This window comes from Gekko japonicus, unplaced genomic scaffold (genome assembly GCF_001447785.1).
Source record: "Gekko japonicus isolate JY-2015 unplaced genomic scaffold, Gekko_japonicus_V1.1 scaffold1040, whole genome shotgun sequence".
NCBI classification, from domain to species: domain Eukaryota; kingdom Metazoa; phylum Chordata; class Lepidosauria; order Squamata; family Gekkonidae; genus Gekko; species Gekko japonicus.
In genome coordinates this window covers 617,711-632,771 of record NW_015162511.1, presented here as the reverse complement: position 1 = coordinate 632,771, position 15,061 = coordinate 617,711, and the positions used below count along the sequence as shown (strand labels likewise).

Genomic DNA, 15,061 nt, shown 5'->3' with positions numbered 1-15,061 from the left:
AAACCAGATAAGATACTGGGAGATCTGCCATCAGAACTCCTGTCTGTTCTTTCCATGCAGTTATCAGGTGCAAAAGGGGGCAATTACGATCAAAACCACAGTGCAAAGGAAGGGGGGGGGGTTAAGCCTTACTCATCCACACCCATTATTCCCAATGAGGTAGACAGGGGTGTGTGTGTGTGTGTGTGTGTGTGTGTGTGTATGGACAACTTTAATGCCATTCGCTCACAAAGTATAATTTTTGCTCACAAGACTCCAAAGCTTAGAGGGAACATTGCTCACAGCAGGGCTCTTTTTGTAAAAAAAGCCCAGCAGGAACTCATTAGACTAATAGGCCACACCCAGCATCAGAAACTCATTACCATATTAGGCCACACCCCCATGCCTTCCCTTGGCTTGCCCGGGCTTCCCTTGGCTGCGGGGAACACGGGCAAGCCGGCCCTTGGAGGGGAGGCCAGAACTCTGTTCCTGTGTGTTCCTGCCCCAAAATAGCTATTGTGTGTGCGCGCATGAACTTGCTTGGAAGCCACGGTTGACTTCTGGCGACCTCTATTGAGGGCCTGGACGTTTTTCAGACAGGTGGCTTGATTATCCTGCCTCTGCGTCCCACCTCTGGTATTCCTTGGAGGTCATTCTTCAAAGTACTTGCCAGAGTCGGCCCTGGTTAGCTTCCGAGATGTGACGAGATTGGGCTCGCGTGGGCTATCCAGGTCAAGACGAGGTAGACCGTTTATTTATTTACTTCATTTGTACCCCGGCCTTTCTCCCCAGTGGTGACCCACGCCGGCTTACGTCATTCTCCTTTGCTCCATTTTATTCTCACGGAAACTCTAAGAAGTAGGTTAGGCTGAGAGAGTGTGAGTGACCCAAGCTCACCCAACAAGCTTCCACGGCAGCAAGCTTCCAGGAGTGGGGATTCAAACCCGGGTCTCCCAGACACTAGTCCGACAATCACTGCACCACACTGGCTCTCCAAGGCTGTTTCAGGCTTCACACATGTGTGTGTGTGCACACGCTCCCCTCGTGCTGTGGTCCTGACCAGAATCAGGGCCCTGTCAGCACCTAATAAATACATTTTTAAAAACTCCAGAACTCCCACTGTCTCATCTGGTTTAAGAAGAAAAAGGATTAGACTCATTCCCAAAGGGCAGGTCTACCAGCTGTTGTCAGCCAGAGTACTTAAAAGGGAATCCCATGTTACATCCAGTGTTACCTCCAAATGCCAGATGCTGGGGCAAACGTAACGCACATGAACAAATGAAGCCACCTTATACTGAATTGGAGCATTGGTCCATCAAGGGTACTACTGGCTACTCAAGACTGGCAGCAGCTCTTCAAGGTCTCAGGCTGAGGTCTTTCACATCACTTACTACCTGATCCTTTTAACTGGAGATGCCAGGGATTGAACCTGAGACCTTCTGCATGCCAAGCACATACTCTACCACCAAGCCACAACCTGAAAGGGGAAGGCTTCCACCTTCATGCTTGGAGCATCTGTCTGACTGCTTGCTGAAACGACGTTCTGAACTAGATGTCCATTTGGTCTGACCCAGAAACTGTTCTCATGTCCTCTTAGCCAATCTACTAGGTAAGCTAGTTTGGGCCTCTCTTAAAAGGAACCGGTTCAGAAAACTTCTCCAGAACCACAGTCCTGGACAGTCCGCTATCATTTTCAGCAACTGCATCTTTAATACAGTCAATGCATTTTAGGAGGTTACTAGAAGCAAAACAGGAACACATGCACGTAATCAAATACCAATCCCCCACTACTTGGACAGGACTTCACGACTCCTCGAAAAGAAGATTTCACATCAGTCAGTTCCTTCTCCAAACACGGCCTGTCAACAGCATCGTAGGGAGACACGAGATGCCAAGCTTTGCACCGCTGGGCAGAGATCTCTCTATTTCCCAGATTTCATAGGCCAAGCAGGGCACTTACCTCAATGCCCTTTGAAAAGGCAGAGAGCACAGCAACAGTAATTCTACACAAATCCATCATGTTTCTGATGCTTCCCAACAGCCCCAAGGCCTGGTTTTCAATGCTAGCGCTCAGCCCTAAGGGAATTACAGCCTGTAATGCATTCTGCATTACAGGTCGGTAGTTCAGCAGCTCGAGACCCAAGTGTGCCGCATGACGGAGTGAGCTCCCGTCTCTAGTTCCAGCTCCTGCCAATCTAGCAGTTCGAAAGCAAGAAATTGCAAGTAGATAAATAGGTACCACTTCAGTGGGAAGGTAACAGCATTCCGTGCGCCTTGATGTTTAGTTATGCCGGCCACATGACCACGGATGTCTTCAGACAGCGCTGGCTCTTCGGCTTTGAAACGGAGATGAGCACCGCAACCCTAGAGTCGGATTCGACTGGCTTTCGAGCAAGGGAACCTTTGCCTTTACCTAATGCATTCTGAGCCTGCTATGCGGGAAGGGCGGGATATAAATCCAATAAAATAAATAAATAAATATTCTGCACCCTTAGTACATTTTTACCCCACTCTTCTTTCAGGGCAGTTCTCTTACCACACAAGAACCCTATGAAGCGCATTAGGCTGAAAAGGGAGTGACTGGCCCTCCAAGTTGTGCGCAGACTGGCTTTGGGGAAGGGGGGAAAGATGCCCAGGGTCCAAAGTCCAAAGAAGCCCAGCCTTTTGTTTCTCTCTGCCACCAGCCAAGAGCAGGGTTGCCATCTCTGGGTTGGGAAATACCTGGAGGTTTTGTGGGTGAAGCCTGAGGAAGGCGGAGTTTGAGGAGGGGAGGGACTTCAATGGGGTATAGAGTCCACCTTCCAAAGTGGCCATTTTCTCCAGGTGAACTGATCTCTGTTGCCTGGGAGATCCGTTGTAATAGCGGGAGATCTCCAGCCACCACCTGGAGGTTAGCAACCCTAGCCAAAAAGGAGCAGAGTGGGAGAAATCAAACCTGGGGGAGGTGTGGCAAAAGAAAGGAGGGGTGGGGAAAGGGGTGGGAACAGCCAGAGACATGGGCGTCATCGCAGCGTCCGGGGTACAATGTCTGCTTAGCGTTACCTCCAACTCAGAAGTGGATCAGTCTTTAAGTCCGCTGCAAAAGCACTTTTGGATACCCAGAGGGCAACACCATACTGACTCCGAAGTCACCATAAAGATATGCAGGGGTCGTTTCGTAGAAAAAGAGCTAGGGGGACTCATTAGCATAACTCATTAGCATATGCCACACCCCCTGACATCACCGGAAGTGTGTCATAAGGCCACACACCCCGCCCCCAACGGTCCCGGCCACCGCCGCCTTTTTTTTAGTGCAAGGAAGCCCCGCGAAGGCCCTCCCTGGCCCCAGGCAGGCAGGGGTGGGGAGAGGCAGGGAGGAAGCAACTTACCCTCCCTCTTCTCCTGCCTCCTCCTGGCTGAATGAGGGCCGGAAGCGGGGCGGCCGGAAGCAGGGGGCGGGGCTTCATCATGTGCCCCCCCGTACCTCACCCGGGGGAACTGCGATTCCCCACGATCCCCCCCCGAAATGACCTCTGAAGATAGGCAGGAACTCCAAAAAGACCCGACACACACAGAAAGTGAAAGCGTGATGCCATGCAGAGGGTGATGAGTGGTTCCGGAAGAACAGTGTGGAAACAGACAGGTGCAGAAAAGCCCCTAGAGAGATGGCAAAGTAGGGATCCAAACCAGATTCTCCTCGGACCTAGTATGACCCACCAGCTCTGGCTCTCTAATATGGTCAGGAGACTACAGGTCTGCAGCTGGTAAATTCATTTTTCATTCTGCTGAGATTCCCCACACTTCCCCCATGTCTGGAGAAGGGTGAGAAATCTCCCCGACACTGTGCAGAAAGGGTTTGGAAGCAGTGAGACATCTGGGCGACACTGTCTGGGAGATCCGCCCACCCTTTGCCAAGCGCAGGAATATCAGGAATCTCACACAGCCTGGGAGACGTTCAGAAAACTGACAAGACAAGTCACTGCTTGAAGGATCTTTCCAAAGTCAGCGTAAGTCCTGGGAGGTTTCCCGTGTCCTTGTTCCAGCCTAGAGGACAAAGAAATCTCTCAGTCTTTACACTGAGAGAAGTTCAGGAAAACAGCACTGTATCTCACTGCTTTCTTAAACCCTCCCGAAGTTCACAGTGACAAGGATAAGGGGCAGGGTTGATAATGAGCACACGTTTTGCCCAGCTGTCAAGATCAGTCCCAAATCTTTGGACCCCTTAATCTGGTTAAACTAGTTAGTTGTAAGTCTCAAAGACAAGAAAAGATAGAGCCACAGGAACTGTGTAAAGTGCGCTCAGTGTTTCTTTAACAATAACAATAATATTATTAATATGAAAATTACAAAAATGATACTAATACACTCAAATTGTAAATCCAGTTATAGAAGATAACAAAGACGGCGGGACGGTGGGCTCTGGAATGTGATACCACTTGTAGGATAACGGAAGTCGGAAGTCCAGCACCACCACCACTCCCCAAAGTTACAACAAAGATAATGAAAGAACATGTGCCGAGGGCTTTTTCCTTGAGCCCTTGCAGGTCTTGAGGTTAGAGGGAAGACGGTTGAGAGACCCAGCCCCCAGTGTTCCCTCTAAGCTGAGTTAGTGTGAGCTAACTTGCAGTTGTTTAGCCTCCGGCTCACACATTTTTGTCTTCGCTCAGGAAGGATGGGGCTCCAGAGCAAACTGATTTATGCAGCGGCCAAATCGCTCGCTCACAACTATAATGCCAAGTAGCTCACAAAGTAGATTTTTTGCTCACAGGGCTCCACAGTTTAAGAGGGCGCTGTGCCAGCCTCTCCCCTTTTAGAAACGTACCGATAATGCATTCATACGCAGATACACACCATACCAAAGGTTAACAAGCTAAGACGGGGAATCCGGTAATATTTCAAGTCAAGGCCTGGATTATGGGCACCCAGCGATAGCCAGAAGTAACCCAAGCATTCCCTGGGCGAAAAATGAAACCAGTGTAGAGCAGCCACTGCCTCAGAATCTGAAACTGCATCTGATAATCAGGTATCAGCTTTCCTCAAGAGGGATGGCTCAACCTGTTGTTACACTGCGGCCGCTTAAATCTGACTTGCAAACATTCACAAGTAGCTAAAATAATACCTAGGCAGCCCGATTGTACAGCCGCACTTCAGCATATTGCTGTAGAGAGCTTCCCTGACAAACGCTTATTTCCAGGACAGCTCGGCTCCAAAGAGTCTACAGGGCAAGACAGTCTCCACAGCCGGGTGCTCCCTTATTTCCACGGGACTGCCCTGAGTTCCTCAGAGCCCTGGCTGCAAGACCGACGTCTGACAGTCGGCTAGGGGATATTTTCCAACACTTTCTGGACTGAATATTATTTTACAGATTTTTCTATGCCATGCATAGGAGAGAAATGCCTTTCTTTATATAGGTCAAAAAAAAATCAGACATTCCAATTCCTGTCAGATCCAGCCGAGCCTCAATAACCGGCATAAAAGCCAAGCTTCAAAGCACTCCAGAGGGAGCCTAGAAAGTACGCGGAGATGTCTGATCACCCGTCTCAGAAAGCGCAGGACAGTTAACTTTAGATCAATATGCAGCATGGACTGGGAGGAAGGGAATGATTCCCCAACACTCAAACGAGAAGAACACTCTCTAGGGCAACGAGAAGGTTCTCCACTCACAGAATCCAATAAAGAATTCATGAATCAAACCCCTCCAATAAGGATCAAAGAGCCCTGTTGGGTTAGGCCGATGGTCCATCTAGACCAGCACCCTGCTTCCCACAGTGGCGGATCAGATACCAACGGAAGGAGAGTTGAATAATTACAGCTGAGTCTCAGATGTACCATTCTCGAGCAAGGTGACTGAAGGAGTGAGTGAATGGTGGCTGTCCGACTTCAGAGATTCCTGAATGAAGCAGATTGTTTAGATCTGTTTCAATCTGGTTTCGGGCCTGATCATGGGACTGAAATAGCCCTGGACGCCCTGGTAGATGACATGTGCCAGGAGATGGACAGGGGGAGTGTGACCCTGTTAATTCTACTGGACCCCTCGGTGGCTTTAGATACTATTCATCACGGTATCCTTCCAGTTCGTCTTTGGGGAGTGGGAGGCACTGTTCTGCGGTGCTTCCAGGCCTACTTTGAGGTTAGGTTTCAAAGTACGGTGGCTGGGGGACTGCTGGTCTGTCCCTTGGCCTTCGGCCTATGGGATCCCTCAAGGGTCCATCTTATCTCCCATGCCTTTCAACATCTATGTAAAGCCACTGGGAAATCATTAATTCTTAGATTGCGGGAATCACATTTTAAAAGTTCTTAAATTCAGATTTCTAATTTTTTTGTATTTTGTATATTATGACTGTTTTATGCTTACTCTGTACGTTGGTCTCAAGACCGCAATAATAAATGAAACTAAACACTGGGAAAGGTCATCCAGAGATATGAGCTGAACTGCCACCAATACACAGATGACCCTCGGGTCTATCTCGCACTACCAGCAGTTTCCAGGGAGGCTGTGGAAACTGCAAACAGGTACCTGATGGCAGTTTTGGAATGGATGAGGGCTAACAAGCTGAAACTTAATCCCAACAAAATGACATTGCTACGGGGGAGGGGGGGAGGTCTGAGTCAGGAAATGGGTTATCCTGTGTTCTGGATGGGGCTGGTCTCGCCCTAAAGGAACAGGTTCGTAGCTTGGGGGTGCTCATGGACATGGGCCTCCAGTCAGATAAACAGGTGGAAGTGGTGGCCAAAGGTGCTTTCCACCAGCTTCACCTGGTGAGCCAGCTGCAACCCTTCCTGGGTAGAAAAGATCTTGCCACTGTGGTGCATCTAAACTACACTGGTAACATCTAAATTAGATTACTGCAATGCACTCTACATGGGGCTGCCCTTGAAGACTGTCTGGAAGCTACAATTGGTACAGAATTGCCACAGGAAGTGGTGGCGGCTATAAGCATGGATGGCTTCAAAAGGGAATTAGATAAGCATATGGAGCAGAGGTCCATCAGTGGCTATTAGCCACAAGGTATAGATAGGGACTCTGGGGCAAGTGATGCTCTGTCTTCTTGGTGCTTGGGGGGGGGGGTTCAACAGTGGGAGGGCTTCTAATGTCCTGGCCCCACTGGTGGACCTCCTGGTGGCACCTGGTATTTTTGGCCACTGTGTGACAGAGTGTTGGACTGGATGGGCCTTTGGCCTGATCCAACATTGGCATATCTTATGTTCTTATGTAATGCTGCGGCCAGAGTGCTGACTGGAGTGGGTCATAGGGAGTATAGCACTCCAGACTTGTTCCATCTACACTGGCTTCCAATTTGCTTCCAGGGTCTATTAAAGGTACTGGTATTCACCTTTAAAGCCCTGTATGGCCTGAGATCAACGTACCTTAAAGATCATTTTCTCTTGTACAAGCCAATCCACTCACTCCGCTCATGCTTTAGTTGTCCCCACCATCTGAGGCTAGACAGGTGGTGACCTGAAAAAGGCCTTCTCCGTCGTGGCACCAAAACTTTGGCCTTCCTTCCCTAGGGAGATTCGTCTGTCTCCCTCTTTCAGTATCTTCTGCCAGCAGGTGAAGACTGTTTCATTTTGTCTGGCATATCCCCAATAACGGTTATTGGCCCTCCTTCTAGGGTTTTTTAAAGGTGTTTTTAATTGCATTTATAATTTTCTGTGCTTTTAATTGTTCAAATGTTTTATGTTCACCGCATTGTGAACCCTTGGAAAAGCAGCAAAAAGTGTTTTAAATAAATAAATACAATGCAAGCCATGCACAGAAGCCAAAGCCTTCCCCTTATTGTTGTCCCCCAGCATCCATTATTCAGAGGTACACTGCCTATGAACATGGAGGCTCCACTAAGGTAACTAATGGCGACTGAGAGAACTATCCATCCTGAACTTGTTTAATCCTTTTTGAAAGTCTTCTAAGCTAGTGGCCTTTGCTACACCTCACAGCAGTGAATTCCATACAATAATTCTGCATTACACGAAGAAGTATTACCGATCCTGAATCTACTGCCTATCAGCTTTACTGGGTACTCCCAAGTTCTCTCGATCCGTTTTCTCCACACCAAGCACAGTTTTTATAAACCTCTATCACACGCCTTTCCTCTTAGTTGTCTCTTTTCTACCCTAAAAAGCCCCAAACTCTTCAGCTTTTCCTAAGGAAGGCACTTCAACCAGTTGATCCCGGTTGTCCGTTTCTCCGATGTAGGCACACACATTGGAATAAGAAGGAAAAGCTCAGGACGGAAAGAGTGCAATCACTGTTCTGGTAGTTCCAAGGAAAAGTCTACCTAGCCTGGCACTATAGCTTCAAGAGCACCCAGCCAAAACGACCAAGGAAATACACAGTCGAAACCAACATGGTCATGAACCAACCCCAGTTCTTCAGTATAAAGAAATCCAAGGTGCACCATTTCTGAACTTCTGTTCCTCATCTAGATGACATAACAGTGCTATCCTTTAATCCAGTTTAAAGCCATCTTTGACACAGTCACCAAAACATCCTTTGGCAATGATTATTCCATAGCTTTATGTACCACATGACAGGGTGGGTTAGCTACCTGTCAATTTAACCATTTTGACAGAGACGGGTTTATTTTTCTGTTCCGTCTCTTCACACCACTCGTAACTATATGAACTTCTGAAAATAATTTTTTCCCAACTAGCCCATCACTATTTCTTACAGTAAAGCGGCTGGTCCCCATGCTATTCACGGGAGCAGGAGAACCAGGCTACCAGTGGCAAAGTTGAGGGTGTCTCTATTTGGGGCACTTTGCAAACATGCAGAAAATTATGACTATAATCACACAACATTACAGGCACACAAAACTCAGGCTGATGAGGAATGAGTATGCTCCCAAAGCATGGAATGTCCACAACAGCTGATATTCCATTTAAAGGGGGAGGGGTGTATGGAGGTCTGCTCAAAGCCCTGAGAATTTGCAGAATCCTGAAGGGGAAGATTAGGGTGCTGGGATTTCCAGACTGCTCCCCGTGTCCTGCAGTTCTGGACAGACCCTCAGTTCGTCTGTATTTATACTTGTTTACCACCCCCACCTCTCCCTACTCACCTGAGCGCCCTCTCTGAGTAGCTCATAACGTCACCAGGGGTCGTTTCGTAGAAAAAGAGCTAGAGGAACTCATTAGCATAACTCATTAGCATATGCCACACCCCCTGACATCACCGGAAGTGTGTCATAAGGCCACACCCCCTGACATCACCGGAAGTGTGTCATAAGGCCACACACCCCGCCCCCAACGGTCCCGGCCACCGCCGCCGGCCTTGCAGCTCCATTGCCGAGCCCCATGAGGGGCCTGGCGGTGGACCTGCAAGACCGGCGGGAGTGCAAGGAAGCCCCGCATAGGCCCTCCCTGGCCCCAGCCAGGCAGGGGTGGGGAGAGGCAGGGAGGAAGCAACTTACCCTCCCTCTTCTGGAGGGCCAACAACAGGGCAGAGAAACCGAGGCCTTCCCTTGAGAACATCAGAAGAGTCCTGCTGGCATGTGAGGGATGCAATCCTGAAAGCGGTTTCTGGAGCGCCCCTGAAAGTTGGAGAAAATGCTTTCAGAACGCTGAAGGATATTCCATTTGAGGCGAGACAACGGAGAAAGAAGTACAAAGAGTTGGTGCTTTATCTTCAGACAAACTCAATTGGATATAAATGGTTGTTTCCAGAGGGAGTCACTTTCAAGATTAAAGATAAAAAAGAAAAGATTGACTCTGTCACTAAAGAATTTCTAAAGGTTCAGCTGGGAAGACCAGGGGATGAGCAAAAAGAAGAGGACAGCAAATTGAGTGGTGAGCTGGATTCTGGTTCTTCCAGAGAGGACTCCCTGTCTGAAAAGGGGGCAGCGGCCCAAAGAGTCCTTACAAGCTGCGGAAAAGACGGGGAAAAGAGAAGTAAAGGCTGAAGGACTCTGAATTGTGCCTTGGGAAACGATGACAAGGGATAACTTGGGGGTATTGTCTTTAGACAGTGAAGTTGTAAGAGTTTTAGAAAGAAAAAGTAATATCAATGTTTGACTGAGTTTGTTTAATGTTTAAAAGAAGGGAAGTTTTACCGTAACTAAGCCAATGAAGATCTCCTTAGGTAGTTGTGGGTATATTTTCTTTATCCTGTATATGTAGTTCCCTTTCCTTTTTCCTTTTTTTTTTGCTTAACTATTTTTTATTGAAGTTTCAATAGTACAAACAGATGTTGATACCAAATATAATCACTTCAGAATTGACATAAGTTTTTTAAGTACGAGTAACATCTTGATCTATGCATCAATCTTTTAGGAAAAACAAGTAGTCAAAAGTTTTCGAAAAATAAGAAATATAACTATAAATCAAATAAACATTTAGGTTTAGAAAGTCAGGTGATGATACCTTTCTATGTATGGAGGACTGACCTGTTAGGTTGTAGTGTTAGTAGCAATATGTTATACCATTACATCTTGACTAAAACAATTTTGCTTTTCAGTTTTAGATCCATTTCGTGTAGTCTTTCCATGAAGGAGGTATAACCTTTCCTTTTTTTTGTAGTAGTTTTTTGTAGTTAGCAAAATAATAAAAAATCCCCTCCGGGGGCTTAAAAAAACCCAAAACACCCGCACTGCCACATTCTGCACTAGCTGCAACTTCCGGAGCAGAGTCAAGGGCAGCCCCACGTAGAGAGAGTTACAATAATCCAGTCTGGAAGTGACCATTGCATGGGTCTCGGGGAGCAAGATACAGGGCTAATTGCCTGATCCGCCTCAGATAGAAAAAGGCAGACCTGGCAGTGGCAATGACCTGGGTCTCCATGGAGAGGGAGGGATCCAGGAACACCCCCAGACTCTTCACACCCAACGTAGGCACCAGTGGAGCCCCACTGAAGAGGGCTCCCTTCCCTAGCAGTGCGAAGGGACCCCACCCCCCGAGACCACATTCTTCAACATCAATATTTCCACTGCTTCCCTCTGCTGGAATCTCTGGCTCAAATGAGACAAGCTGAGCTGACTAGAAGCGCCTTAAGGCTTGCAGTGTTCTGCGGTCTCGCGTCTCGCAAAAACAGCCAAGGGCTGGGCGCACTGGAAAGGGAATGAGTAAGCTCAGAACTGTTTTACCAGCTTGTTCCGTGGTTTTGTTTAACTCCCCCAGGGCATACCATCTCAAACCTTTATAATCCCTCCAGACTCATTTTGTTTACGTCATTTATACCCCGTCCCCGCCTTTCTTCTCAATGGCGACCCAAAGTGGTTTACGACATTCTCCTCTCCACCATTTTATCCTTACAACAACCCTGTGAGGAAGGCTAGGCTGAGAACGTGTGACTGGCCCAAGATCAACCCAGAAGCTTCCATGGAAGAGTGAGGATTTGAACCTGGGTTTTCCCAGATCTTAATCTCACACTCTGAACATCACGCTACACGCTGAGAGCCAGTGTGGTGTCGTGTTTAAGAATGGCAGACTCTGATCTGGAGAACGGGTTTGATTCCCCATTCCTCTACATGGAGCAAGCTGGGTGACCCTGGGCCAGTCACAGTTCTTTCAGAACTCTCTCAGCCCCACCTACCTCACAGGGTGTCTGTTGTGGGGAGAGGAAAGGAAGGAGATTCAAAATGGCTTTGAGACTCCTTAAGGTAGATTAAAGCAGGGAATAAAAACGAACTCTTCTTCCAACTACACTTCAGCTTTGGGGCCTTCCCCTCAGGCAAGGTGCTAACCCAGTTTTCTCATACCCAGAATTCCACAGATTCATTCCTAAGAAACAAGCACCTTGCTATCCAGTTGCCTCTCTCCACCTAACCCTTTAGCCTGCCTACAATTTCATAGTCCCTACTGCCACAAGGAATATTATGCCTACAGAAACGACACCTGAGAACACCTGATACATAACAGGCAGTAAAACCCAGGGACCCCAATTTCCTGCTCAGCTCAACAACCAATTCCCACAACCCAAGTGACAGGGCAGGAATGTGGGAAAGAGCTGGGCTCAGGGGCACGCAAAACTACACTCGCTTCTACTGTTCAGCTGTAAAAGCTGCCCAAAGGACACTGACCAATGGAAGACACATGCAAGACATAACCTAGGTAAAACAACTGCTGTACAAATAGGGTAGACTCACATTTTCCCCATGTAAACAAGGCCTTTGGGGAAGCTAATGACAAACACTTATTTGCAAATATGATGCAAGGGCAAAAACACTGAGTTTCATGCCTTTCCGCGTGCAACAGAAGACACATTAGACAGAGTTTAAAACAGGTATTTTCTTACAGTTCTTGCCCTTCTGTTTCCTCCATTTTTCCTCGCGAGCCTCATGGGAAATGTGGTCCTGAGTGACAAGCTACTGAAATTCTACAGAGATGAACTTCTGAACACCGAAGAACAGTCTGAAGTCGTGAGGATACAAAACACCAGACCATGCCCTCACCCCCATCCCTCATTCTTACCTTGAGCTTCTCGAACCGGTCGCTGAGGGACGCCACCTGGTGATCTCGATGCCGCCCCACCAGTTTGCATAAGGCACAAATGAGCTGGTCATCAGCCACACAGTACATGTTCACTTTCTCGTTCTCGTGCTCCAGACAAGTGAGGCCACGAAAGTGTGCATCGGGCACGGGTTCCACCAGCCGGTGGCTGGTGAACGGCTTCTTGTTGGGGTGCGTCGCCCGCAGGCAGCGATCGCAGTAAGACACCTCGCAAGTAATGCAGGTCTTGACGGCGTCACGGGGAGGGTCCTGCTCACAGAACTGGCAGGATATCCTGTCGCCAGCAGACATGGTCGGGCTGTGGCGGTACGGCCGCTCGCGGCAGTTCTCACTGGGGGAGTTGGGGCCACTCAGCGAGGCCTTCTGGAAGCGGTCGATGATGTTCTGCAAGGTCACATTGCGCTTGAGGCCCTCCAGGCCCCTATGGTTGAGGGAGATGACATACCGGCAGGTGGGACACTGAAAGGCAGTGATAGGTTCAAGGGGTTCGCCAGAGGCGCAGCTGGAGACGAGGATGCGGTGGGCACAGCTGAAGCACAGGCTGTGGGCACACGGGAGAAGCAACGGGTCTTCAAATAACTCCAGGCAAATTGGGCAAGTCAGTTCCGACTCCAGTGTTTCCATCTTTAGATAAAACAATCTGGCTTCAGCGTTAAAAACGAGGGAGGCAGGTCAGCCACCTGTAAAGGGAAGAGGGGAAGAATTATTTATTACCTTCACTCCCCACCCTTCCCCTGGGGGAGCTCCAGCCCGCATTTTTCCCTCAGAACAATTACAGGAGGCTGAGAGAGAGACTTGCAGAAGACTATGCAGAAGCCAGAGACACTTGCAAAAGCCAGTTTGGTGTAGTGGTTAAGTGCGCGGACTCTAATCTGGGAGAACTGGGTTTGATTCCCCACTCCTCCACTTGCACCTGGCTGGATGACCTTGGGTCAGTCACAAGCTCTGGCACAGCTGTCCTTGAAAAAGAGCCGTTTCTGTCAAGAGCTCTCTCAGCCCCACCCACCTCACAGGGTGTCTGTTGTGGGGAGGGGAAGGGAAAGGACTTTGTAAGCCGCTCTGAGACTCCTTTGGGTAGTGAAGGGCGGGGTATAAATCCAATCTCTTCTCTTCTTCTCTCTATCCCCATGAGGTTCAGTGCCAAATGGGGAGCCCCGCCACTGGCAGAGAAGTCAACTACCACACTAGACAAGAGGACGCAAGACAGGCCTCTCCATTTGCCATCCTTACTTTGGCCACTCAACAGTTACCAGCTGTCCGTAGTGAGGAAATCCGCCCACACTCAGGTTTCCAACTGGTACGACTGCAACTTTTGTCCCCAAGTCGCCTTAAACGTATTAATAGCAACAAAAGTGAGATACACGGACGAAGTGAATGCAAAAAGATTAAGCATACGACCATTTGGAAGAATGCAGTGACATGAAAGGTTTTACTGTGCAGTACGGTAATTTTGAATCTTGTTAAGTTGTTACAGCTCCATCTTGGATAAAGCTTCTGTGAAACGAGGTGCTACAACACACGTTCGCCCCGTAAGCTGGAACTAAACGTGTTGAGCTGCTATATGAGCAGAACTTTAAGTCTTCAAGTGCAGAGGATTCTACTTACCCGAAGTACCATTGGTATATGGAGGGGACTTTTGAATTTGGAATCTAATACTTTGTTCTGTGACTCATGAACTTTGACCTTTCCCTATTGCACAGTTTATTCATATGGATTTCAAGATTTGTATTGCAGTTGTTTCTTATGTTTGTTCTTGCTGATTTATGTATATAATTTGTGAGTGTTATAATTAGTGCTCTGAGTGCTTTTGGAGGTTTATTTATACGGAGGGTTTTTTCCCTTTCTTTTTGCATTAAACGTACTAATGGCAAGACAAGATAAATACTTAACAGAGTGGACTCTGTTGTCGGCGAAGCCCTGAAGCCCCCAGACAGGCAACCAACAGCCTTGGGGGCTTCTCACCTGACCTCCTGCCCCAGCATAACCTTCAATCACAAGACCTTTCCTGATGGACCTCAGCTGCATTCTCCTACAGACCCCAGACTCAAACAGAGGCCTCTGCTGCCACCTCCTAACAGCATGAACAACAACAGATACTGTCAGAGTGCATTTCAGGTAGCATTTTCCAATTTTTCCGAAAATTTCCGTTTTTTTCCGGGAAAAAAACGGGGTTTTTTCCGAGCTTCAAAATTTCCGGAAATTTTACATCTCTAGCCAATACTGGAAAATACGAAGGAGAAACTGACTGAGGTATATAACGCCACTGCGATTCATACTGGCAGGGAGAGGGCACTGAAGAGCCGTTTCGCCTGCATTTCCTTCACTGAAAACGAGCCCATAGGCAGACCCAATCTTGGTGGTCCTCCAGCTCTTACTCAATAAAAAATACGGCCCCTGCCCAAAAAAGTTGCCAAATAGAGCTCTGGCCACTATCCCATAAGAGTGAGCCAAGAGGAACGAGCACTTTGGTAAACTATATGAGCAGAAGGTTCTGAAATACAATAACAGGTTGGTTCCCTGCCCAACCCAGGGGCGAGGGGCACAAATTTGTAAAAAGAACCTCTCTTAACTTTGTGCTGGGGTTTTCTGGTTTGAAACCCATGACAAAATCTGGCCTGAATATTCTAGAGCGATGGAAAGGGGATTCAGGGACATGTAG

General features: G+C 48.1%; 1 pseudogene; it reads right to left on the bottom strand.

The window, feature by feature from the left end:
* Nucleotides 1–12,363: 12,363 nt before the first annotated feature.
* Nucleotides 12,364–13,077, bottom strand: LOC107106065 (annotated as a pseudogene).
* Between the last annotated feature and the right edge of the window lie 1,984 nt (nucleotides 13,078–15,061).